The 26,683-nt window shown below is 38.5% G+C and overlaps 1 protein-coding gene across 7 annotated transcripts in view; it reads left to right on the forward strand.

Moving 5' to 3' along the window:
- The window catches only part of Cdk14 (cyclin dependent kinase 14), a 633,917-nt gene that overhangs the window by 110,867 nt on the left and 496,367 nt on the right, over positions 1 to 26,683 (forward strand). The window contains exon 1 of one of the 7 annotated variants that reach the window (XM_008822525.3): positions 9,773 to 9,848. The exons of 5 other annotated variants lie outside the window; for them this stretch is intronic. The gene's annotated coding sequence lies outside the window, so the exon portion shown is untranslated. Of the gene's footprint in view, positions 1 to 9,772; positions 9,902 to 26,683 lie in introns of those variants that run through there. One more of the 7 variants, XM_008822524.3, reaches the window with a different exon arrangement.

Here is a 26,683-nt window from a genome sequence, read left to right on the forward strand (position 1 = left end):
GTCCAGGTTGGATTCCTTTTCTGGTCCTGGACAGGATGCAGTCATCCCTAAACTGCAGTGAATGACTGTAAAGGAAAGAGCCATTATTGAGGAGGATAGAAATGATGTGCTGGTCATTCCAAGGAATTAATTCTACTTTTTTTTTGAAAGTGTTCATTTGTTCTCTTTTAATAAGCACTCAGGAAGAACATTGCATAAGGAAGGACAGGGAGTCTTCAATCTGTGTTTGTGTTCTGCTGTTGTCACTATTGTACTAGATACAAAAGGAATGTGGATCAAGTAAAGCATTTCAGATTTCTCAACATCCCCATGGGCATTTTTACAGTAAATTTGAGTCTCTCTTGTACCAGTGATCATGTGATATGTCTTCCTTAGCCAAATGCTTACTTTGCTTTGCTTTGTTTTTTCAGGGTGATATCCATGTGGTTTTAGAATAACATAAATGATAGCAGCCTGACCTTGAAAAGGCCAGAACCAAAGCTGTGGCCACAGCAAAGTCAGTGGAGTTCCACATCAGCACACACTGGAGCATCTGGGTTTGTTCTTTCATTATCGGGTGTTCTTTCTGCACATTACAGCATCGCTATCCTTTCCTTCCCAATTTCCTGCTTCCTCTTTTATTTCCATTCTTAGGGATAGAAAGTTAGTCAAAGGAACCAAATCACTTAGTGATTGGTTTTTCTCTTTAATACTTTAGAGGTGATAACCATTACCATTGAAATCAGCCTGATGACTTCATAGCCATACATAGGCGCCAAGGATCCAAGTGCAACCAATTATGACTAGTAATAATCAGATACATACATATTAGAGATGCACACGCCAACATCTCAGTGTTAGTAGCAAAACAATGGGTCTTTCTGCAAGGAACAATATATTCTAAAATGAAATGGAGATCTTTTTTAAAGGCTAAAAACTCATCCAATTTTATGTATTACAGGGTTTATACTGAGTTCAATAATATGTGACTGTATTAATTCAACTGTGAACCTAGAAACTTGCACCCACTTGTGAAAGAGATGTACTCTTGCTCTGGAGAGTGTTACTGAATATGTTAAAGCTGTAGTGAAATGCTTCTTCTAATCATGTAGTTATTAAAAATTAAAAAATAAAAACGATTACTTATTTATTTATTTATTATTTATTTATTTATTTGTGTGTGGCTGGCGGCATGTTGTGGCTTGGTGCATTGTGGAAATCAGAGGCCAACTTTCAGTGGGTGGTTCTCCCATATTGTTCATGAGACAGGGTCTCTCTTGTGTCTGTTGCTGGGCTGTGTACTCTAGGCTAGCTGGCCCATAAGCTTCTGGGTGATTCTCCTGTTTCTGTCTCCCATAGTATAGGATTAAGATGTGCATCATCCCATCAGGCTTTTTTATGTGAGTTCTGGAGATTAAACTCACGTCATTCAAACTGAGGTGGACAGGCTTGGTGGCAAGAGCATTTACTCACTGAGCCATCTTGATGGCCCCTATTTTAATACTTTAAAGTACGTAATAGTTCAGTGACAGTTTTTTCTAGATATAAAAATGTCAAATGTAATTAAAAGTTATTTTTACATGTCTACTTGGTGGCTTCTAAGGCTTTCTCTCTTTTAAAAAATATTTATTACTTTTATTTTATGTGTATGAATGTATTGCCTGCATGTAAGTGCGTGCACCCGTGTCATGCAATGCCACAGAAGTCAGAAGAGGGCTTCAGATTCCCCTGGAACTGGAGTTAAGGACGGTTTGTAGTTGCCATGTGAGTGCTGGGAATTGAACCCAGGTCCTCTGCAAGAGTAGTCAGTGATCTTCACTGCTGAGCCACCTCTCCAGCTCTAAGATTTTTATAATTTTATGACTGTTTTAGCAACCTGGAATGATGTTTCTAAAAGCAACAAAGCCGGTTTATAACCCTGAACCAAAATTTTTGGTCTCCTTTCAAAGTTACTTTAAAAAACTTAGGCAAGTTTAAAAGCAAGCAAGCAAACAAACAAGAATATTTCCTTTAGGAGCCTTTTGACAGTGTGGATTTATAGGTGCTGGCCTCCTTGAACACATAATACCAGTGAGAGAGGAGGCACTCATATCTTTTTTCAGTCCTTTGGTTTTCATTTTGCTGCTTTCTGAGGAATTTGCATGTGCCACTGAAGTCTTATTTAATTCAAAATTTTCACATCGTATTAATTCTAAACATTTTGTACTCTCTGATATGACTCTTATGTGAATAGGGTCACAATAAAATCATTTTTCCATCTGCGTTTTCTCCGTTCTACACACTTTATAGGTAGCATTGTATCAAAACTATGTGTTTCTTCTAGGCCAGAAACATGGAAAAATGCCCACACAGTTTATATATCACCTAAACAAACAATTCATGTGAAAGTGTGCATGTATGCATATGTAGAAGCCACATGAATGGTAGGTATACAGAAACTAACAGATGTCTCAATGCAACAGCAAGTCCAGTATGCTACAGGTTGAAAGTTTAAGCTTAACCTAGGGGAGGAAAGAGTAAGATGCAGACAAGTTGTTGTCTGGCAAAACTTAAGAGAGAATGAAGGAACGAGAGAGTTCTTCTGTCAAAAGGAGCAGTCTGGAACCTGGGGAGAAGCATAACTGAAAGGCAGGTGAAAGTATCCAAGCCTGATTTGTTCCTGTCGCCTGTATCAACCTGCTTTGTTAGAGCCATGGCTCCCTTCCATGCGGGTTCTTGATAGCCATAGCTGCCTCAAGTTCCTCTGCAGTAGCTCTGTCTTTGGGCTTTCAATTTTCAGCCTAGATGAAGACCCTAGCAATTTTTTTTTTTCACCTGGACATTTTATTTTTTTTCCAGCATGGTATTTTTCTCTAGCTAAGAAACATTAGAGCACCCATCACATCCAGACTATATCAGCACTGCAGGGAATACAGCTATCAAGAAACAGATCTGGCAGTCTTATTTCTGGGCATTTAATAAAAAGTTTTGAAATCAGCTTTTCAAAAGGTTGTTTTCACAAAAAGATGTTGTGCTTTATGGTCATTGTAGGTCTATTTACAGTAGCCAAGTTATGGAATCAACCTACATGTAAACCAGCAGATGAATGGGTAAAGAAAATATGGTATATATGCACAATGGACTACTATTTAGCCTTCATAAACAAGGAAATTTTACTGTTTGCTACAATATGGATGGAACTGGAGAACATTATGCATAAGTCAAATAAGCCAGGCAAAGAAAGAAAAATGCCATATATTCTCATGTATATGTGGAACCTGAAACAGTTGAAGCAGGAAGTTCAGTCATGCTTGCAGAGGCTGGGGAATGGGGCCAGTCTGCAGTGGTGGTAGGGTATCATCTCAGGCAGGAAAAGTAAGTGTTTTTTGCCTTATTTTTTCCAAAGCATGAAGAATATAGTTGACAGTAGTATAGTGTATATTTCAAAACTGCTAATACAGCAAATTTTAAGTGTTTTCAGAAGAATAAGTATTTGAGGTGATTGATATGTTAATTATCCTGATTTAACTTTTTACATTATGTTCCTAAACCAAAACATCACCTTGTATCTGAGTATAGGGATACCTATATACAGCTATAACTTGTCAATTAAAATAAAAATGTTGATTAGTTTAAAACCAACAAGAAGGCCGGGTGTGATGGTGCCTGCTTTTAATCCCAGCACTCTGAGTTCAAGGCCAGCCAGGTCATCTGGGGCTACAGGGAGACCCTGTCTCAAAAAGACCAAAAAGCAACAGCAAGATATGGATTACATGGGTATGAGTGTGTTTATTAGGATTGTTCTGTTTTTATTTCTGCTTTGGGTACATGGGTTTTGAGTTTGCCTTCATGTTTTTTTCCCTATAATTTATCTTCCTTTTAGTTGCAATTTAACAAACTACAGAAGTTTTTGAAGACTAAGTTTGTTGAGTCATAAAATCACTGTGTTCATAGATAAAACTGGTTCCACTTATTTCCCCTCTAGAAGCCAGAGAACACTCAAGTTGAGCAATAGTAAGAGAAAAATCCTTAAGATACAGTGAAATGGCACTGTGACATGTGGATAGCTATGGAATGACTTTTCACATTCAACCCCAGCTCCCGCAGAACTGCGTGGAGTTTTGATGAAGTGTTTTAAGTAAATGACATTTTCCAAGTACAGAAGTGCAAGTTCTTAATGCCGACGGTGAAGAATTAAGTTGTAAAATTTGTCGTGTTTACCGAAAAGTTAGTGTTTAGATTTGGTAAAGCAATATGAATATTTAAAAATCCAGTCAATATAATAAATATTTCATTGTAAATGATTAAGTAGAAAAATTGCTAGGGTTATATGGAATTATAATCACTTGATAACTATGTTATTTTGGGGACCCTCCCCCATCTTTCCTCATTGTTTAAAAAACTTCAAAATGTTTTCTCCTGTAGATTTAATGGAGTTAATTCATAATTAGGCAAAGTTATATGCATAAAGTAGCCTTTTCTACTACCCGTTACCTAATCTTTAATTAGTGAATGCTTCCTTTTCCTTGTTTAGTGTTTTTTTTTAAGCATTTTTCTATTTCTTCATTTGCTTGTTTCTTCATTTTTTTTTTTTTCCTGCTTATGTAAAGGTCAGACATCTGTCAGTGCCCGAGATAGTTCCAGGTAGTATGGCATGCAACAGGGTGTCTCAGCAGACAAGAACCACCACAAAGTGACTGGAGTAAAGCCTGCATATTTTCCTCTCTGGACAAAGTTCCCAGCTCTGCTTTAAAGAAGCAAACACACCTTCTGGCCATGATATTTGCTCAATGCAAGAAAGACCAAAGAAGCTCATCAGGAGACTGAGAAGTGTCTGGTGATGGTAGGAGGAAGAGCATGTGGGGAAGCCTGGTGGTCAGGAGAGAAGGAATAGTGAAAATAAAGCAGGGCAGTGCGGAGACGTTATCGGGCACATGATCCACCTGATCCTGCCTGCTCACTGAAAACCTGAAGACTGTCACTAGTGTTCATGGCTTGACTACCACCAGCTGAAGTAACCTGGTTTGTGATCACTAGAACCTGTTTTTAAATGAGGGCAGGTCAAGATATGTTTCAGAATACAAGAAGGAATAGTGAAAATAAAGCAGGGCAGTGCGGAGACGTTATCGGGCACATGATCCACCTGATCCTGCCTGCTCACTGAAAACCTGAAGACTGTCACTAGTGTTCATGGCTTGACTACCACCAGCTGAAGTAACCTGGTTTGTGATCACTAGAACCTGTTTTTAAATGAGGGCAGGTCAAGATATGTTTCAGAATACAAAAATTCCTGAAAAAATGAACTTACATAAACTCCAGATTCTTGCTTCTTTGTCAGGCTTCTTTCCCATCCCTACCAAATCCAGTAACATAATCTTTATTTAGAAGACTTTATTTTCTTTGAAACTAAGAACTGCATTGTAGTCTCTACTGTGTTCTTCTGTGGGGCTCCAGATAAATAGCATTGTCCCCCATAAATATACTTTTCATTGCATGAAAATAAGGATTAGTTTCCTGAAACTTTGCCTCTAGTCATTGTCTTGACTGCTACTTTATGGCCATCCATGAAGTTGTATTCGTTGACACCGTTGTTTTCTTCTTTTCACACACTCCATTTCCACTCTACACCTGCCCATAGAATTTGTTTGAACTCATGTCACCAGCAGCTCTTCCTACTATTTACTTACTTAACAAGCTCTGAGTGCTGTTCTGAGGGCTACAGAGACCCAGGGGACTAGTGCATAGAAGCCCCTGCTCTTGAGGAGTTTATATTCTAGTTGGAGGTGAAGATAAACAAATCAAGCAAATTAGTTTACAAAATCAGTGCAGTGTGATTGGGGAGGGAAAGGGAGGGCTCCGGAGGAGGCTGCTGAGGTCCAGCAGGTGTCAGCTGACCAGTGGTAGGCTGGGAGAGAACGTTGGAGACAGAGAAAAGAGCAAAGACAAAGATGCCTGTGGCCAGTTTCAGCTGTGGGGAGATGGAAGATTGCCCACCTTGACTGAACCAGTGCTGGACAGATTCTATAAGTGCCCCACTCAAGTCCACGTAGTCAGTGGGCACCTACCTTGCATGAGCCCGTGCTCTCCAGGCCCCAGTCAGTGGAAAGAAATGGCTTATCCTTTAGTTTCAGGTGGACTGATGTTGAGTATTTCTTCTGGGGCCACATTCTTCCTTGATTTCTCCTCTTAGTCCTGCCGCCTCACTCCTTTTCATTGAGACATGTCCTCAAGAAGTCAGGTGGATTAGCATCTTAGCTTAGTTCTGACATTAGGAAACCCTGACCCAAGACACATTAACACCAGACCCTTAGACATTTACCTGTTCAATATGTACATGTACACATGTCAGAAACCAGACAGCTTCCTCTCCTTGTATCTATCTACTCCTGTCGTTTATGACCCTACCGGTCACCATGTTATACTAGAATAGTTCTTGAGTTCCCCTTTTTTATTATGCCTTTTGTCCAGTCACTCAAGTAACTGAACACCTCTCATCTCCTTTGTCTTCTGTTCCCAGTTCCATTGCTTCCTTTAAAGTCTTGTCTGAACTGTTGCCTTTGCTTCTCAAGTGTCTTCAACCTTTTTCCTTCTTCACTTGTCCAGACCCATTTTTCTGTACCATTTCCTTGTTGAAAAATGAAGAACCCCAACCAGTTCCCCTTCTGCCTATAGTTTGGTAGGGCTTTCCTTTTGGATTAAATGACAGTCTCTTGCGGGATCAAATCCCTAAGTTCTTGGTATGGTTTACAGGGCCCCTTATGCTCTGACATCGATCCATCTTTCAGCCTGCATTGCTGCCACCATTGTGCTCCCCTGTCTCCTCAGGCAGCTTCCCAGTCAGGTCTCCTGCCGCTCCCTCACATGCCTTCCCCTTCTGGGCAAAGTCCAGAAAACCCAGCCTTATGCCACTTCTTCTGTGATGTCTCTTCTGAGCTTCCTAAGGAAGGTTATTGTACCTAACCAAGTGCTCTCACAAACATTTGTCAGGCTGGCATGGTGGCTCATGCATTCAGTCCCAGCCCTGGGGGTAGGGGCAGGGCAGGAAGAGGCAGAAGCAGGCAGATCTGTATGAGTTCCAGGTTAATCTGGTTTATATATCAAGTCCCAGGCCAACCAGGGCTATGAGATCCTGTGTCTCAAACAGAAACAAAAGCAAAAACAAACCCAAAAGACCAAACTTGTTTTGCCAGGCATGATGGTATCCAGCATTTGGGAGACTAGAATATGATGGTCATGTATTTGAGGATAGCCTCAGCTACGTAGAGAGTTCGAGGCCATCCTTGTCTATATAATACCTTGTCTCAAAACAACACCAAAACTTATTTTATTGCATTATAATAACCTCTTTTATTTCTTTAGTTTTTAAGATTTTTTTTGATAGGTGTTATTAAGTATTGGGACTCATCTAAATTCTAATTTTTAAGTTAGATCCAATCTGATCTACTTGCAGATTTAATATATATTTAATAATTTTAGGTAATTTCATCCTACATGCCATATGTTTATGTATGTATTTGTAGTACTAGAGCATGTACTCAGGGCCTTGTGCATTGTGGGCAACTATGCTACCACTGACTTGCTTTATTTCTAATCACTTGTTTACTTGAATGTAGAAAACATGACTGTTCACATTGACATATATATATACATATATGTGTATGTATATCATATATGTTTGTTTCATAAATAAATGAAAGAGCAGAGGAAAGTTTATGTTAATGTCTCGGTTTTTATATAGAATACCTTTAAGTAAACAAAAAGCCTTTAAGCACCCTTTCAGGATAAGTCATAGGAACATTTTGATGAAGTGATTGAGTTGGTGCTTCTAACTTGGATTAGTTTTCAGGGAACATTGAATGATGGAGAAGGGAGATTGCCTAAGATCAATTTAGCCCTAAAACATGGAGTTGGGAAATTGATGAGTTATTCTGTAATTTAAGGGCCTTAAAATAGGGACAATGCCAATAATACAAGAGAGCTTTATGAAGCAGCACATAATTAAATCCTGAAGGTTTCACATATGAAGTGCTGTTGGTTTTACAATGTTTGTGGGTAGGAGTGATGATCAAATACATACAAAACCTTAAGTCTTGTAAGACATTTTGGAACTAACGCTTGCTCTGCAGAAATGGTACTCATGTAATTCAAATTTTTTTCTGATATCAAGCGGACAACTTGGCCTGCAAAGCTACCTCAGTTGTTAAAGTACTTGCTTTGTAAGCATGAGGTCCTAAGTTCAGTCCCCAGAACCTCTGTGAAAGTTCACGCTTGTGTTCTTATAATCCCAGCACTGGGGAGGCAGTCTAGTATAATTGAGAGTTCTAGACCAGTGACAGACTCTGTCTCCAAAAATCAGGTGGATGGCTTTTGAGGAAAGATCTCTGTGGTTGACTTTTGGCTAACACATGTACATGCATACCCATGCAACTGCGCATACACATATGCCAAAAAGGACATACCTTAGCTTTGGTGAAGAAGGAAGTATATAATATTTGTATTTTAACAACACTTTTTTTGGTAAGATTTTGAAAAAAGCTTTTCTGTTGGAGAAAAAAAAATAAAGTCAGATATCTCTGTGGTGTCATTCAGAATGGTGGAGGTGAAGTAGCAGATAGAGGAGGTGATGCATTTAGATTGGCTGGGATTTGAAGGGCAAATATTCTTTCCTTGTGACCTACTATCTGTGTATAAAGTCCCAAGAGCTTTGGGAGTATTGACCATTCACCACTGGCACAGTAGCTACTTCCTCTTGTACCTAAATTTCTCAAATAAGTGAGTATTTATGTCACTTTTAAATTTCTTGTTTAAGGTATTTTCGGGTTGTGCTCTATCTTAATCTTATTCATGAACTTTTGTTTGTGGCCCCCCATAGGAAATTCTAAAACATGTTTGAACTATAGATCAACCACACCCCTGTAGGGGGCGCTAAGAGAGTAGCAGTTTAGCACCCTTCCTTTGCCACCCAGAATCTTGTGGCGTGACTTGGCACAATTTGACCAAAGACTGTGAGCTCTTGTTTATGTTGGTCTCTTTATTTTTGAGGATGTTATGAACCCTAAAGCCCATCAATAATTCTGCAGGCTCATAACTATGCATTCTGTCATTTGGGTTCAGTAAATGCCACACCTGTGCATTTTTTTAACCTCATGTATTTGGTGCATGGTAATTTTAGAGTCCTCATTATGCCTAATTTGCATATGACAAACGTATGCACATAGACACATTAAACCATTTTCCCAGCTTTTGCAGCATTGATAATGGTAGTCTAAACTTTGCCTTCTATAGGACCTCAGATTACTGTTTAATCAGGTTGTCACTTAGGACATTTACTGGCTTTCTCTAGTGCTTTTAAAAAATTGAATTGAGCATGATAAGGTGCATCGTTTGATTAAATGTTTTTCTTCCTGTGCAATCACCATTAGCTGTTTGGCTCCCATTCTATATTCTTCTGAAGCAGCATTGCATTGCAAATCAATATATTTCTGGAGACAGTGTGTTGTGAATTGCCTGGACAGAATATACATGGTTACTTTGGCTGCAATGCTGCTGCAGAGCCTGGTTACTCTGCCTTCCTGGGAACTCCACAGGCAAGTCCATCGTGTTTGGAGGAAAAAACATAGATTACTTTAGGGAGAGAATTAAACTGTTAAAGCTGTTGATACTGGATGTGAATCTGCCCTTTGTGTTCTTCTGAAACCGTTTTTGGTCTTACTCCACTGACATCAGCTTCTCTGAGGTGCTTTCTGGATTTTTTTTTTTTTTTTTTTTCCCTGCTGATGCTTCCCCCTCTGTTGGTTGTAGTACGGCCGTACCATTTCAGCTTGCTAGTGCAGAAAGATGTGAATTCAATTGCTGTCTGAGGCTGGCCTGGTGCAAACACATTGCTAGAGGTATGTGAAAGAGTTCCAGGTGAAACAAGCCTGAGAGAGACAACAGCAAAACGGTAAGACAGAGCATGCCTGAAATTATAGCAAGGGCTTTAATTTGGAGCATCTCGGCAAGTCTGAATCCTGACTCATTTATAACTTGAAAAGGATTCATTTTATGCATGTCATTTTACTCATTCCTTTCTATTTAACTGCCAGAACTGTCACGGATTGATAAAGGGGTATTTAAATTAAGGATCCGACAAGGGTTACTCATGAAGAGTCTCTGGAGGCTCCCGAGGCTATTGCTTGTAGTTTGTAAACACCAGTAGCAGATTTAAGATGAAGAAAATGTTCATGACTGCTTCTTTGCTATAGGTGAAGCTGATTTCTTTGGAAATTAGTCTTATTTATTACAGCTTAAAGAGATGATACAGATTGTTTTGCCTGGCTATGCTAGACTGAATGCCCTCTGAGTCCAGCAAGTGAAGGACGAGAGACCACTTTGTCTTTGGGTAAACTGAATTTAGCTGGATTTATCTGAGTGGAATTAATATCTCTACTATTAGGGATCTGGGGTTTCTTCCCTACTCATGTTCCCCTCTCCCCTCCCTGAGTCCAGAAATGTTCCTGCTTTAAGTGTGTGCTACCGAGCAGAGGTCAGTGTGCTATTTAGCATCGTTATATCTGTAGTGGTTCTCTTTCATGCACAGAAGTGATAATCCTTCATGCAGTTCTGCTTAAAGTGCTGGCTTTACTAGTGGGCTGTTAGTGTTTTGGATGCTGATGGAAAACCCCTGCATGCACGAAAGCCTAGGGCAGTAGACAGGCTATTCCAAAATGAGGCTTACTTGCTCACGAAGAAGATGAAAATCAAAAGCTTGAAATGCAAACCTTGACTTCTGCAGAGGATGAATTACTATTTCCTGTGTTAACTGGGACACTGTTTTAAGTAGTGAGGGGTTTTGAAGTTGGAGGATGCATTTTCATAATGTTCAGAGTGAGACTAATATATGATATGATTTTGGTGAATTTGTCTGGACCTACCTATTACACAGGTGCTAAATATTAAGGATTCCAACATTTGATATTTTGCTTTAAAATATTCTACTTATATATACTTTAAATTAGTAAATTACTTGAAATGTAAATGTTTTGGTCAGTAAATATTGGTTGACAAAATCATCAATGGCTTACATATTGGCCAGAAACTAGTTCTATATACTTTCATAATAAAAAACTAAGAAAGATTACTTAACTGCTCTATTAGCTAACTGAGAAAAATATTGATGTCATTAATGGTTAAAAATAAGTGATTTATTGGAGGAGGAGCCTCTGTAGTTATTAAAAATGAATTGTAAAAATCAGACATTGATTTCTAGGAATGAATTATTTGGATTTTCTTCACAGTTGAAATTTTCTTGTATTTTGACATCTCATTATTTCCTAAAAAGGTAAAGGTGAACTCTAAGCTATTATTTTTCATCTAAATTCTGTTTGGATGATGCTGTTTCTTTTTCTAAGCGTGGTGTATTCTAGCTATTTATAAGTTTACCTTCACTTTATGTAAGTGTGAGGTTTATCTTTTTATCCTGTGACTGAAGGAACAGTGCATCTACAAAAAAAAGTAATTTTTAAAAGGGGGAATAGTAGAGCAGTAATATGACGTTGATTTTAGAATCACAAACATTTATTAGCTTTCTACTGTGTATAAGACATTGTAAGACAGGCTTTGCAGGAAGCAGAGATGAGCTAGGAGCTCAGATGTAGGAGTGTTACTCTCTCTTGGAATCTGCGCCATTGTATTCTTTCACAGAGAGTAAATATGGTACTTTCCAAGTAGCATACTGACAACTTAGAAGAACCTTTCTTCTTCCTCTTAAGCATTCACTTACTATACAGACATTTGTGAAAATCCTGCTATTTGATGGTGGTACATGAAAGAGGTTTCTCTGATCCCTGTCCTCATGGAACTTACAATCTATTTGTCTTAAAAATATTTCAAGAAATTCTATGGAAAGTTTTTTTCTTTTGGTAACTGTGAAAAAGATACTATTGTGTTTAAAGTATACATTATACAGCATTTATCATTTTCACCATTTTTAGATTTACTATTCAGTGGCATTAAGTACATTCATTATTCTGTAGTCATTATCCCAAGCCATTGCCAGAGCTCTTCTGTCACCCCAAGCAGTTAAATAATAACTCCCCATTCAAACTCCCCATCCCTGATAATCTTTATCCTACTTTCCATGCCTATGAGTTGGCCTATTCCAGGTACTGTATTTCATATCAAGTGGAATGATACAGTGTTTGGCTTATTTCACTTAACACGTTTTCAAAGATAGTGTTATTACATGTATTGAACTTTCATTCCTTTTCAGCATATACTTTGATTTTAGTATGGAAGACCGCACTTTTCATCCTTATCATAAAGTGTCACTAAATCAAGTTCCCATACGGACACCATAAAAAAAATAACTTAGCGCTACTAAAAATAATAGCCTGTGGAAAGGGCAAGAAATGAGGAATAAAATTATACCAAGGGGATGACTTATTGATATTTGGGTTATTAACATGTCCTGATAATTGAGGTGCTAAGATTCTATGTCTGTTCTTATTGATAAGAGAACAATGATCACATGAAATATTCATTAGGAAGCTCAATTGTTGCTTCTGTCATCTTTAGTATTTATATATCAACCACTTCTCATGCCTTACTCAGTCAAACTGCCTAAGAAAAGACTTATCAAAACCCTCCTCAGGTCTCCTGATGTCAGCTACAGGTTGTAAACCCCAGTCATGGTTTTAGTGGATGCTGGTCAACCAGAAACCCACAGATGGCCTCTGAATTAGGGAGAATGGAGGAGTATGTAGGCTTGATGCCCATACTAAAAAATTTTCCACTGGATCAGGCAAGCCTAGCTTTGTTAATAAAGTTTTCTCTTTTTTGAGCTTCCGTATAATGCTGCTCTTCAATCCAGATGATTTTTCTGATAGGTAATTCTTTTTTAGAAAGTGAAGCTATGTCCTTACCCAGAGTTATCCATCTCTTTGCTGTCAACTGATTTGATAATTTCTTTACTGAGCCACTGAACCATTTATGTCTATGCCTGTAACTCCTTTTCTAGGCAAGCCAAACATATACAGAGGAGCAAGACCCACTATAGTTATGTTTTTGATCTGGGTCATCCCGTCTTCCCAAGTAGCCCTGGTCTTTTTCTTGTTTTGTCTTGCTGGCTTTCAACTCACTGTGTAACTGAGGCCTCCTGTCTCAACCTCCCAAGTACTAGGATTACAGACGTCTGCCACGATGTATGGCATCCTTTCTTTAATGAGTCTTATTATATTAAAAAAAGTATTTGATGAGATGTGTCTTCAGTTTTCTTCCTCTGAAGGTTTATGCAAAGATATCATAGACTAAAACTTTATTTTGACTAAATTTTTATACCAGTTTAGCAATCATGGTTCTCCCACACTGTGTCATCTTTCCAAGGCATTGTCTTTGTAATATTTTCCATAAATTCTGCCTGTACATAGACTAGCTATACTTGATAGTTTGGGTATAAGTACTAAATAGCTCTGAGGCCAAGAAGTTAGTATAGAATTTTGTTGTTGTTGTTTGTTTAAAACCACGTGCTCCACAAAAGCAGATACTAGAGAAAAAGGTATTTTATATCCATAAGTGTATGTTCTGACAGCAGGCAGTTTTACAATTTAATAAAAAGAAGTACATTACAATAAAAACAAAAACCCCAAAACCCAACAAAACAACACAGTTTTATTTATTATTTTTGTGTGTATTCGTGAATTGCCTGTGCACGTGCATTGGTGCACCCAAGTCTGTGTGCCTGCAGAAGTCAGAAGACATCACATCCTCTGGAACTGGAGTTACAGGTGGTTGTCAGTCGCCATGTGGGTGCTGGGAATGGAACCTGGGTTCTCTGCAAGAACAGCCAGTGTTCTTATAACTGTTGAGCCATCTCTACAACCCTCTTATGACATTTTGCTCCTGTGCTTTTTTCTATTATGGTTTGAAGTTGATTCAGAATTAGATAAATTAAATGGATGTTTAGTTGGGTGGTGGACTGGATGGAAGGAGGGAAGGGCAGGCCAGAAAAATCACATACCAGTTATTCTGTGCTGCTTTGAATATGCATTTCTTTTATATCAGGAGAAATAAGGAAAAATCTGAGAGCTAATATGACAGGTAAGATCTGTCCTTTGCTTATTCCTTCTAGAATGTAAGTCTCAGGAGACATGTGCACAGTAGTCAGGAGCTTCTTCTGCCTTGTAGTTTTGTCTTTCAATAAGTCTCATCTCTTGGTTTACTCTCTTCATGGTCTTGGGGAGGTTGCTTAATTTGTGTGCTCCAGTTTAATCATCTATGAAACTGAGAATGATGCCCCTTCTTGGGGCTCTTGTAGAGACTCAGAAACCATGCTAGGGGTAGTTTTCATTTAAGAGCTTTATACTAGCCAGCCAGCATCATCACCATTGTCATTTCATCTAGAGGTCCTCAATTTCCACCTCTCTCTAGCAACTACAGTATACCACACCCTTTCTCCATTTCACTTGATTATAGGACATATCTGAACATTTCTTAATCTTACTGGGTTGAAGAAGATCCAAGGAGGTTGTTCCAGTTTCTGCTTATCATCTGGCAAACTTTGGGTGTTGGTTCTATGGACTTTCCTTTTGCCCAGTCGATAACACATTTGGACCAGCAGTTTATATCTCTGCTACAAGAGATCTTACTAAAAATGTTGACACCAGAGTGCTTCTGGAAGCACTGTGTTTATTTCAGGTGGCAGACGAGCAGCAGGGTCTAGGCATCCAGCTGCTCTGCTCTATTCACCTTGGCTAGCTCAGGAGGAGTCACTATTGACTTTTCTTAGTTGTGGGAAAGGTTTACAGAGCTGGTCCTCATGAAATCAGTTAAATGGACTTTATTAAAGGATTGCTGTCAAATTTATTATTGCTGAAATTTTAGCTCTTGACAGTAGACGAACCAATTGTGAGAGATGCATTGAAAGATACTTCCATTTTCCTTTCAAAGGCTCATTGTTCCCTGGGTTTCTCTTTAGAAGCTCTGTGTGGTTAGTGACCCACATATGATTCTCTGGAAGTGGCGAGAGCTTCAAAAGTCAATCCCATATTGAGTCATGCCCTGTATTTTTCTGAAGTCTTTTGTTGGGTTTGCATTTAGATTGATTTTATTGGAAGATAAACATCACATTGTAATATCACTCTTGAAATTGACTGCTAAATTATCTAAGTACTAATAATGCATTTAAATTTTTATTAGAAAACATGGTTAATATAGGTAAGATGATAGAAGTTGTATTTATTTTTTATCTGTTTCAGAATAAGATGACAGTACTCAATTTTATTTCTCTCTTAGGGAGTAAATTTTAAAATATTCATAATCTTTATTTTAAAATGTTGTTCATATAGTTACCAGGTGAAAAGAACGGAAGTCCTACTGGATCAGCCATACCTCCAGTAGCATATTCTTTTTAGCTTCTGTTTTTTAATGTTACACTTTCTGAATGCTTTATCTTGCATGAGGAACATAATAAGGAGCTATTTGAGAGGTATAAACATGAAGGCAGAACTGACCTGGTTTAGTACATACAAGCTAGGGGCGAGTCAGTGAAGCTCAGAAGTGAAACAACAGGATTCAAATGGCACCTGGGACGGATCTTTACACAGCCTTTCTGACAAACGACAGCCTCTGTAGTCTCTTACAAAACCCCTCAGACCCTGAGCATTTCACACCAGGCAGAAACCACCTTGGTCATGCTATGGCATTGGTTTGAAAATCAGCCCATTTTGTTTCTTTGCTTTTAGTACTTTTGACATGGCACATGGTCTCAGTTTTTAAATTGCTGTAGTTAATGTAGGTTAGTCCCCTGGTCAGGTTACTTTACACTTGTGCACAATGTGAGGTCTTTTGAAAGTACACTGTGATTTCCCTGTCTCAGGCAGGACCCAAGACAGAACTTAATAAAAACAGGAGCTAAACCCGTGAATTCTTTGAGAGAGGAGAAAAATATCCCAATGTAGAGGAACAGACTTTTCCAACAATGAAAGCTTTAAGGGAACAGTGTCTTGATGAAGAAACTAATTAGCCATGTATCATGAGCAGTAGCTTGGTGTTTATCAGTTTTGTTGAGAATGGGAGTTCTTCCCTCAGCTGTGAAGATTTTCTAGTTTGGCATCGCTTTTGCTTTGTCAGATCTCAAGACAAAGTCACTCCTTTACTGAGTGCAGATTCTCATCTCACATGCCCCATTTTTGAGCCCTTTGGCTATAAATGTGTGGTTGGGGGAGACAATATAGATGTCAGTTCTACAGTTTCCCCTCTTCAAACTAGATACCCGTGTAATCAGCTGATAAGAATGCTTCTCCCTTGACTCTCTTTTCTCCATGATGGGGTTTTAACATTATAATTGGGGCTGTCCAGTGGGAGTCAGAACATTTGTATATGTGTTTTTTCTCCCTCGACCTTTTGGATACTCAGTAAAATTTTAGTGGAAGCAGTGTCTGAAAGACCCACCCAGCCTTCCACAGAACAGGAGAAGGAGTCCCTGCGCCTTTCTAAACCTGGAGAGGAATGTTCAGTTCCGCTATGCAGGGAGGGCTTTCTTCCTCATGGAAGGACTTGTTTTAGGGTAGGTATATGGTATTTTATACAAATATACGTCTTAAAATTTTGTTTTTTCTTGATTCAGGAGGGATTTTCTAAATTCGTTTCCTCCAAAGCTACCAGATAAACCCTGGTAAATAAGCAAAGCAAGGTTCTGGGTTCAGCACTCTTGAGAAAAGTGTTATTCCAGTTTTTTAGGATTATGATGGTCGGTGTCAAAACAGTGCTCCTATATTAGAACTATATAAATCCATAAACTTACATGCAGGAAGTATATCACATAGGCTATTATAATCCATGTATATTTTTTTCTCATCTTAATCTCATTGCTTTTTGCTTTCTTATATATGTATATATTGGTAGTGTATCATGAGGAAATTATATTTCACTGCTCAAAATTATGTTATCTTATAATATAATATAAGGCTACCATATTTTGTGGGATGTGTGAGCACAAATGTTACCAAAGAATGGCGATAAGCTCATCATTCCTGTGGTCTATAGAGACTGAAACAAAGTTTATCTCTAAAGGAGTTGACTTCTCTTCCTTATGTGACCATAACAGCAGAATGTGTCACTATGTGGTCTTGAGTAACATATCCCAGACTTTACATATACAAAAATGAACAGGACGTCTTGTTAAAATTCAGATTCTAGTGTGGAAGGACTGTGATAGCCCTGACATCGCAGTCAGTGCCAGTGCTGCTGGTCTGTGAGCAGTAGGGGATTGGAGTATCCCAGATGAAGCACTCCCCAAAGACAACAGCATGCTAGAAACTCTCTGCGGGCTTCAACTTCTTTTCTTAAAAAATATTTTATTTATTATTTTTATTTTATGTGTATGTGTATGTGTGTATTGCCTGTGTGTAGATAAGTGCACCTGTGTCATGAAATGCCCACAGAGGACAAAAGAGGCTGTTGGATCCTTTGGAACTGGAGTTACGGACAGTTGTTAGCTGCCATGTGGGTGCTGGGCTTCAACTTCTAATGGAGGTGATGATTTTACCCTTTCTATGAATATTAAACCCTATGCTAAATTTACCATTATGCTTCAGAAAAAAAGACAATAGCAGTAGGTAAATAGGTGCATCTTTTTATAAAAGCCTGTAAGCAAAGTGGATTTCATATAAACTCAAGTATATAATTACAGTAGTAGAGAAAGCTAGTTCAAGGCATTTTGGTAATATTTGTCAAAGCTTAAGCTGCTGGAAGCATACCAACATATTGTAATCACAATTAGCAAAATAGTTATCAGCTTGTTGACACTAAGCACTGAAGCCAGTAAGGGTTCTAAGAAAACTACAGTCCCTGAAGTAATATGAAAGAATCCAGTGTCTTCAAGAGATTTCCATTCAGCTTTGTCCATTAGTTGTTAGATGCAGGAATCAAATGAAATTAGGTCAGACTCCAAAGAAACTGGTCCATAGAGAAATAAGCATTTTAGTATCATAAACCTAACAACAACAAATGCGACCGAGGGTTGGGGGGAGGAAGGAATTCTTATATACTGTTGGTGGGAATATAAATTAGTGCATACACTATGGAGATCAGTATATCAGTTCCTCAAAAACCTAAAAACAGAACCACCATATGATCCAGCTCTGCCATCCTGGGTAAATACCTCCAGGAATCTAAATTTAGCATACAACATACATGCATATCCATGATTATTGCATCACTATTCACAAGAGCCAAGATAGGGAAGCATGTTGCTCAGCATTAACAGATGAACAGTGAAGGAACTTTGGTATGTATGCACAATGGAGTTTTATGCAGATATGAGAATGAAATTATGTCATTTCCAGGAAAATGAGTGCAATTGGAGATCATCATGTTAAGTGAAATAAGTCAGACTCAGAATGACATGTACAACGTGTTTTATCTGTAGCAAAAAAAAAAAAAGACGTAGAAGAGGATTGTTTGGAAAGAGGAAGGGGGCTAGTAGGGGGGCAAGATGGCTGTTGGAGAGTGTATGGAAATATGCGTGAAAATGTTCTAATGAAACCTAGTACGTATATGTATATGTGTGTATATATACAGAAAAATAAGCATTATAAAACAAACATTATAGTAGTAGACAACGAAATCTGGTGAGTGGGACCAGCTGGCAAAGACATTTTCATTGGCTAGAAAGAGCTCAACTCAGGGTATCTCATCTCCATGCAGCTTCTCAGGACTGACTTTAAAAAAATTATTATTTTGTGTGTATGGGTGTATTGCCCTGCATGTATGTAACTGCACCTGTGTCATGTGATCCCCATGGAGGTCAGAAGCAGGCATTAGATCCCCTGGTACTGGAGTTAAAGACAGTTGTTAAAGACCCACTGCCATGTGGGTGCTGGGCATTGAACCTGGGTCCTCTGTAAGAACAGCCAGTACTCTTAACCACTGAACCATCATCTCTCCAGCCCTAGGGCTGACCTTTTTTATGGGCCTACTTTTAGTTAAATGGAAAGGCTTATCTTTCAGTAGTTATTAATAGAACATCATGGCCAGACTTAAGTGCTTTGAGGACACTAAAGAAACAGAAAATATCGTTTATGTACTCAAGATATTTACAGTTGGGTCCTGGAAATATACTTAGTACATGAAAAGGAGCAAAAAGCAAAGGCATCACAACAAAATAAACCAAATAAATGAAAACAAATTTAAGAGTAGCTTATATGGAAATACAACAATGAAATAATGGAAAAATGATAGTAGCTTATATGATAGTAGATATTTAATGGATAGATTTTGAGAGACAATCTAAAAATGATGTAGCTTATAGCAGTTGTAGCAGTGATGGTGATGTAGGGCATGGCTGGTGTTTAAGAACACCAGGATTGCCAAATGTCCTACAGTGTGTGTGTATCGCTGTACCATGCTGTGCACAGTGCCTTAGCCAGAATGCCCAACCTGCTGCCACTGAGAATTAATCCCATGATTTCATAATTAATGAAACGATAAGAAGAATAGAAACATTAAGAGAAGTGTTCATGATGTGAACCTGCCTTCATTCTTTCTGAACATTAAAGTCCCAAGGAGGAATTGCATGTAAAAGGAAACAAATAAGTGAATTTATGTGTCTGTGATCAGTATCCACTTGATCAATTAAAAATCATCCACCAGCTGTAAACTGCTGCCTAGAATTCATAGAAAGATCAGAAGAGCTGCTAACTTCAGTTGTATCATTTAATGGACAAGAAGACTGAAACCCAGAGTCAGTGTGTTTAAGAGGCTTTAAGAGGTGTGCTGTAAGTCATTCTGGCTTTCTGTTTATTAGCTGATGTTCTGAAGGTGATTTGGAATCAGAACTTGATTTTGGTAAAACACCATTGTAAGTAAAAACTGTTCATACGTATATCCCTCTATCTTTATACAGATAACATATCCTAGTTCCATGTAGCTGTGCATGGTGCCATCCTTACCTGCACAAACACATAGACATTCAAACACATACTGCTGACGGGAGAAGAGGAACCACAACGATAGCCAAAGGGAGGACAGCATTCCTTTTGCCTCCCAGGTTAGAAATGACAGATGAAGACAACTATCATACATGTCATTCCAATGACAGAAATTCTTCCTGTTCTCTTCCTCTAATTTCCTTGCCCATCTATCCTTTGAGAGCTGAAATTCCTTTTACAAAGGAGGAAGCTTTTTGTTTTATAGTTTTTAAAGTTCAGATAAATTTGTGAGTGGTAATACTTTAAGTACATAAAAACTTGTAAATGGCTGATTTACAGAATCATTGGGAATGATTTTGAGAGCAGGTTTAAAAAACTTTCGAGTGTTCATCTTTTGTTATTGAGTGGAAGAAAGCACTTAGACTTCATGGGGTTAATGGACAATGCAAAAAAGGAGGGGGAAGAGGAAAAAAAAAACCAAACCCTATAGAATGCATAGAGGAGGAGGAGGAGGTAGAGGAGGAGGAAGAAAGAAAAACCCCACAGAATACATAATACATAGTGTTGTTAAGGTTTTCCTTTATCTTGTGGTTTTGCACTGGCCCTGTGATGGATGTCCTTTCATGAGTGTCAGGAAACCACCAGGACTGATCTGCTGCCGGATGGATGTGTGAGGCACGGGTCAGCTTGGAGCCTTTTAAAAGAATTCTTTTCTAGCGTTTGCCTTCGACTGAGTGTGGAGCAGGCAAGTAGAGAGGATCATTCTGAGAACTTAGAGACATGCCAATCACCAGAAAATGGCTGATTCAAGGGGACAGTTTTCAGCCCGAATGAATTCATTTGAAATGAATGCCAACCTTAACTGAATTAAGTTGTGCTCTTCCACATCTAGTGCTAAGGCTTCAGTAGATGGTTGTCTGGGCTTCACATGGCTGCAAGCTAAAATCATAGGTCAAACTCTGACTTTTAGAGCTGATAACATTATTTGAATTTTTGTCTTTTTTTTTTTGGTACCAAGTTATAGTCTGTCAGTAAACGAACAAACCTCTGTTAAAGATGAATGGGCCAAATTTATTCAGATGAATATCTATATCTATGGTTTCATCTCTTATCTAGATTGAAATTCTAAGTTCTATTGCATTCACTGGAAGAAAAAAAGTTTATTTTGGAATCCGTGATTTCTTTTTTTTTAATGTGTTTTCACAAGGCATCCCTGCTTATGTAATGCTTGTCACTTCTGTTTTTAAAATGGAGTAAGTGTGAAAACTGCAGCCAGGGAAAATATATCCTTAATTCCCATCAGTGTTGAAATGTCTTGTTTTCACACCAGGTGATAATGTAGCTGCTGTTTACCGAGATGGCTTTGAGTACATGTCCTCAAGGGGTCTGCTTCTGGCCCCAAGATTTGAGAAGACCATTTCAAAACTACAGATGCCTCTTGTTTTTCATGTAGTTAACAAGCGTTAAACAGACTCTTCAAGAGGAATTTGGACCGGACGACAAAGTAGTCTTGAGGGCTGCAAAATATATAGAAGATGTAGTCATTGTGGGGAGATAGGTTGTTGAGATTGTTATTTAAAAGGAATTATTACTGGGGCTGGAGAGATGGTTCAGCAGTTAAGAACACTGGTTGTTCTTGCAGAAGACCTGGGTTCAAATCCCAGCACCCACACGGCAGCTAAAAACTGTCTATAACTCCAGTTCCAGGAGATCCGACAGCCTCTTCTGTCTTCTGTGGGCATTGCACGACACGGGTGCACTTACCTACACGCAAGGCATACGTGCATACACATAAAATAAAAAATAATAAATAAATTTAAGAAGGAATTATTACAATATAACCACACAAAATATTATAGCAGAGTAAGTGTAGCCAATGAAAGAATTCTTAAGAAGCGATTGGTTTTCGTTGCTGGGATTTAATCAACAAGGGCCTCTGGGCAGATCTAATTTTTGAGGAAAGCTAAAGCATGGCTTGAAAGGATTTTCACTCTAAGGCCACTGACAAAGTCTGTGTAGAGGAGAGTGAAAACTGATGGCCTGTCGAATGTCCAAAGTCTCCTCTGATTGGCACATCTTTAGCTTGTGATTTTTGTACATGGTCAAGTGTCCAAATTCTTAAAAATATATGTAGCTAATAAATGAAAATTTAAAACCATTTTGAGGCTGGAGAGAGGGCTCAGAGATTATAAGTGCTTGTTGCTCTTGCAGAAGACCAGAGTTCAGCCCCCAGCACCTACACCTGGTGGTTCATAACCATCTGCAATTCTGGCTCCAGGGGATCTGACCCTCTTTTCTGGCTTCCTCAGGCATCCTCATGTTCATGCTTATACACACACACAAACAAATTAAAAAATATAAATCTATTTTTAAAACCAACTTCTCGGGCTGGAGAGATGGCTTGGTGGTTAAGAGTACTGACTGCTCTTGCAGAGGACCTGGGTTAGATTCCCAGCACCCACATGGCGGCTATGAACCATCCTTAATTCCAGTTCCAGGGAAATCCAAAGCCCTCTTCTGACCTTCACGGCACTGCACGACACGGGTGCACTCACATACATGCAGGCAATACACTCATACACATAAAAAAATATAAATAAAAAGAGTGCTGGCTGCTCTTGCAGAGGACACTAGTTTGATTTCCAGAACCCACATTGCATCTAACAGCCATCTACAACTTGAGTTTCAGGGGATTTGACACCCTCTTCTGACCTCCTCAGGCACTGCATGATACAGGTGTGCTTATATACATGCAGGGAATACACTCACACACATAAAAATAATAAATATTAGGACCATCTTGGACAGAAACGGTGGCACAGAAAAAATGGCCCCAGTGTCTAACCGGGTGGACATGAAAGGGGGCATTTATGGACCTTGGGCGATGCTGCGGGCCCAGGAGACATGGGTGAAAGCTAACGGAGACTGTGGTGGGGCGCGGAAACCATCTGGAATGGTGGGCCGCTGAGCCACAGAGCAGAACAGAGCTCCAGGTGTGGGGTGCCAGGTGTGGGGCACTGGGTGTTCGTCTTTGTCAGTTACTCTATTTCCCCACCTTGGCTATAAACTATGAAAAACTCAAAAAAAATCTCTAAATATGTGGTCAGTTCTACATATATCCATAAGATCAAAATAATGATAATAATAAATATTAAAAAATCTTTGTATTTAATCTCTGATTACTGACTTAATTAGATTACCTTAATTTCATGTGCTAATTTAGCATGACTGATTATTTTAAGATATTTTAAATACTTTAATCAAAGAACACATGAATGGATGTGATCACTGCAAATTGTATTACTACATTTACCTGTACCCCGTTTTAAAACAATGCTGTATGTTCAATTAATGCATTTTAAAAAGCCTTTTTAGACTCTATAGATACACTACTAATTTAGGTTTATTCCAGGAAGTTTAATGATAATTTTCTCTTGTATGTTCATGGGGTTGCATTATCTTTAGAACTGGAATTTAAAACTGCCTTCTCAGAGTGATCCAGATTACAGGATCTGAATCATTTATCATTTAGGGTTTTGGTTGCTTTGTCCAAATTAATGACTTGAACTAGACTCAGTGGTTCATAGTCAAGCTGAGCTTGCTTTTTAGGGGTTGACTTCACATAGGTTGTTAAACATTAGCTTATTTAAATTTTTTGTATTATTTTTATTTTATGTTTTTGAGTGTTTTGCCTGCATGTGTGTGAGTGCACCATAGGCATGCAGTGCCCACAGAGCACAGAATCTGAGCATGCAGTAGGGATGAATATGAAGGTTACTAACGGTTAAAAGGATTTCTGTTTATTGGCTAGAGAAATCTCCCTTTGGAGGTTTAGGGGTTCTTTAAGTTTTCTTATTTATGAGGTTATACATTTTACCAGGATTTTCTTATGTACTGGCTACCAGGTTATAGAATGGTTTTACAGGAAGATGTGGACGCAGGGGAATAGCACCTACATTTAATCTGGCATACAGTGCCCTCTTCTCCTGCTGGGTCTATACTGCTCACTCTTCACTTTATACCTTGGGCATTTCAGTGTTTTATGCTGAGTTGCTAGAAATTACAGCTGCTAGTAAGGAATGCACACTGTTCTTACTTCACCTTGCTGGATGCTTCCCTGAATCAGAGAGTTCTCTTTTTTTTTTTAAATTCGGGGTCTTCAGGGAGAACTATCAGACCTCTGTGGGAGGTCAACAGAGCTGACTCCCAGGTCTTTAGCAGGGCCAGAGCTCTGCTTTCCGTTGTGCTCTCAGTTGGCCAGATCCCATTTAAGTAGTTTGTCTCGAATATTGGAAACTTGAAACCTTTCCAGAACAGTAACTTTGCCTTCTGTGGAAAACTCAAGTATATATTACTTTACTGGGCGAAGATGCACACACAAAGCAGGCGCTGGTGCTAGTATGATTTCAGGCTGACCTGCTGGATGCCAGCATTAATTGTGTATAAACTTAATTATGTGGAGAACTTGTTCATGAAGTTTATGGTGTGGTGTGGGGTACTCAGTATATACATGGATAGCAATCATGACTGTCATTGCTTATTTTGTCCTAGATTTGATACACTGTGTCAAATTTGGCAGTGGTATATGCAACAGTGTTGTTTTTTCTCCCCCAAGAAAATTCTGCTCAGATATCAAAGTACTTCACTAAATTTCAGTGAAATGCATATATTAGGTTTCTACTCTTGTGTAACACAGTACCACAGACACACAGGCTTATTATCTGTTTTGATAGGCTAGAAGTCTGAGTGTGGCATAGGGTTTCTTTGCCCAAGATCTCACCAGGCTGAAATCAGGGTGTTGCTTGGGTCATGGATCTCATCTAAATCTCAAGGTCCTTTTACGTGTCAACACAACTAATATTCCTTTGGTACCCACTTTTCTGCTGGTTGTCATGGCAAAGTCTACTTTGTGCTCTGTGGTCGCCTAGACAGGTCATCGCTTTTCTCCAGACTGTTCGAATTCCAGCTCCCTGTCTTTCATTTTCTGACTCTAGCTGGAGAAAATGCAGTTGTTAAAGGGCCCCTCTGTTTAAGTTCATTCCATCTAGGTAATGTTCATTTGCCATATGGCATAATATAATCATAGGATAGCACTCATAATTGCATTGGGGGGGTAATTCAAAGGCAAAAAATGGTGTTGTTTTAGAATTCACTTATTATAATACAGTTAGAGTTAAAAAATCTTGTTGATGGCATTTCATGAGTATATGTGTGTGTATAATTTTGTGTCAAGATTGTACTTTTTAAATAATAGCATTTTTATAAATGTCTCAGATTCACCTTTTAGCAAAAGTATGATTAATTATTTGAATGAATCTTCGTGTATATGATTTATTACAAGAAGATTGAGAAGGGCATTGTGGGAGGAAGATGCAATAACATAGTAACATCCTTATTTGCATGGGATTAGGTAAAGAACTATTGAATTTCACATGTGATCTGTTGATAGGATATCTGGAAAACATGATACTGCACAAACTACTATGGTAGTAGTAATTTTTAAATTAACCTGTGAACTAGGGACTAATTTGCAAGGAATATGCTTGATAATGCAGTGAGAGCACTATCACAGGTGTGTGCTGATAAGAGTGTACGGTGTCCAAGAAATTTGTTTTCTGTTGACATTTTATTAATTACTAGTAGAAATGATGAATGTGAAATGTTTAAGAATGTTTGTGAGAAATACTTACCCTTGAACATTAGGAGAAGGCTGCCACTCTTCTGTATTAAGTGAATACTTTAGAGAAGTTGGTTTTCCACAGGTGCATAGTTTCCACTGATCTTTATAATTATTGAGTGTGCCACAGTCAGCATTGAGAGGCTACCTGACTCAGCACCATAGTAATGTCTGGCCCTTAAGGCATAAAGATGGAGAAAGGATTTACTTGCAGTAAATTCTGTGCCTGTTTTTCTTGTTTACATTGTATGCACTCAGACTCATCAGAATTTCCAGCTGCAGTGCTTTCTCTCCTGAATCCAACAAATGACCTTGTGAGTCTGAGTTTGGGTAGAACTGGTAGCAGGAAGGGCAATAAAGAAAAGGTTTATGTGATCTCATGAACTGGTTAGGACTCAAGTTCATCCTGTTAGCATTATGGTAGCTCTTAATGCTCTTTCCTCTGCTGTTGTGAGGAAGTGACATTTCATCCTTGCTTATCTTTTCCATGGCTGTGCTGGTGTAAATATGCTCAGCTACACTTCATTGTAAGGTTTTCCACATATATTCTATGTAAGAAAAGTGGACATTGTAATTTGATAAAGTCTCATTTACTATAATATATATAGTTCAAAGATTTTGATTTCAAACTAGACTATAGGGTTAAAATTAGCTGCATTGTCTCCTTGGAAGAGGAGATGTTTTGATGGGGTGTCTGATACGGATAGGGGTGGAGTCCAAGCACACCACCAGGTCTCTATTATTTACCTATGAATTCACATCTCATCGATATCCTTTTGTCATTTTATATATAGTTATTACCTTACTTTGGCTCTCATATGTAGTGTGTGTGTGTGTGTGTGTGTGTGTGTGTGTGTGTGCACGTGCATGTGTGTGTGAATTTATAAGTGTAACAAAGACTAGATTCTTGGAAATTTCAAGATCCTGTCAATTAGTCTTCCTTTTTATGTCCTCACTTTCTCTTCGTACCTCTTAGATTTTGCTTTCCCTGCCATTTTTTGTAGTTCCTTACGTGGCTTCTGAGGTTTATCTTTAAATATAATGTTTGGTATTATTATAAATGTGTCTTTAAATTTTAATTACTGATTATTTTTGTCTCTATTTAGAAATACAAGTGATTTTTGCATATTGATCATGTGTC

The sequence above is a fragment of the Nannospalax galili genome, unplaced genomic scaffold, assembly GCF_000622305.1.
Source record: "Nannospalax galili isolate Female #2095 unplaced genomic scaffold, S.galili_v1.0 scaffold85, whole genome shotgun sequence".
In the NCBI taxonomy this organism is placed as follows: domain Eukaryota; kingdom Metazoa; phylum Chordata; class Mammalia; order Rodentia; family Spalacidae; genus Nannospalax; species Nannospalax galili.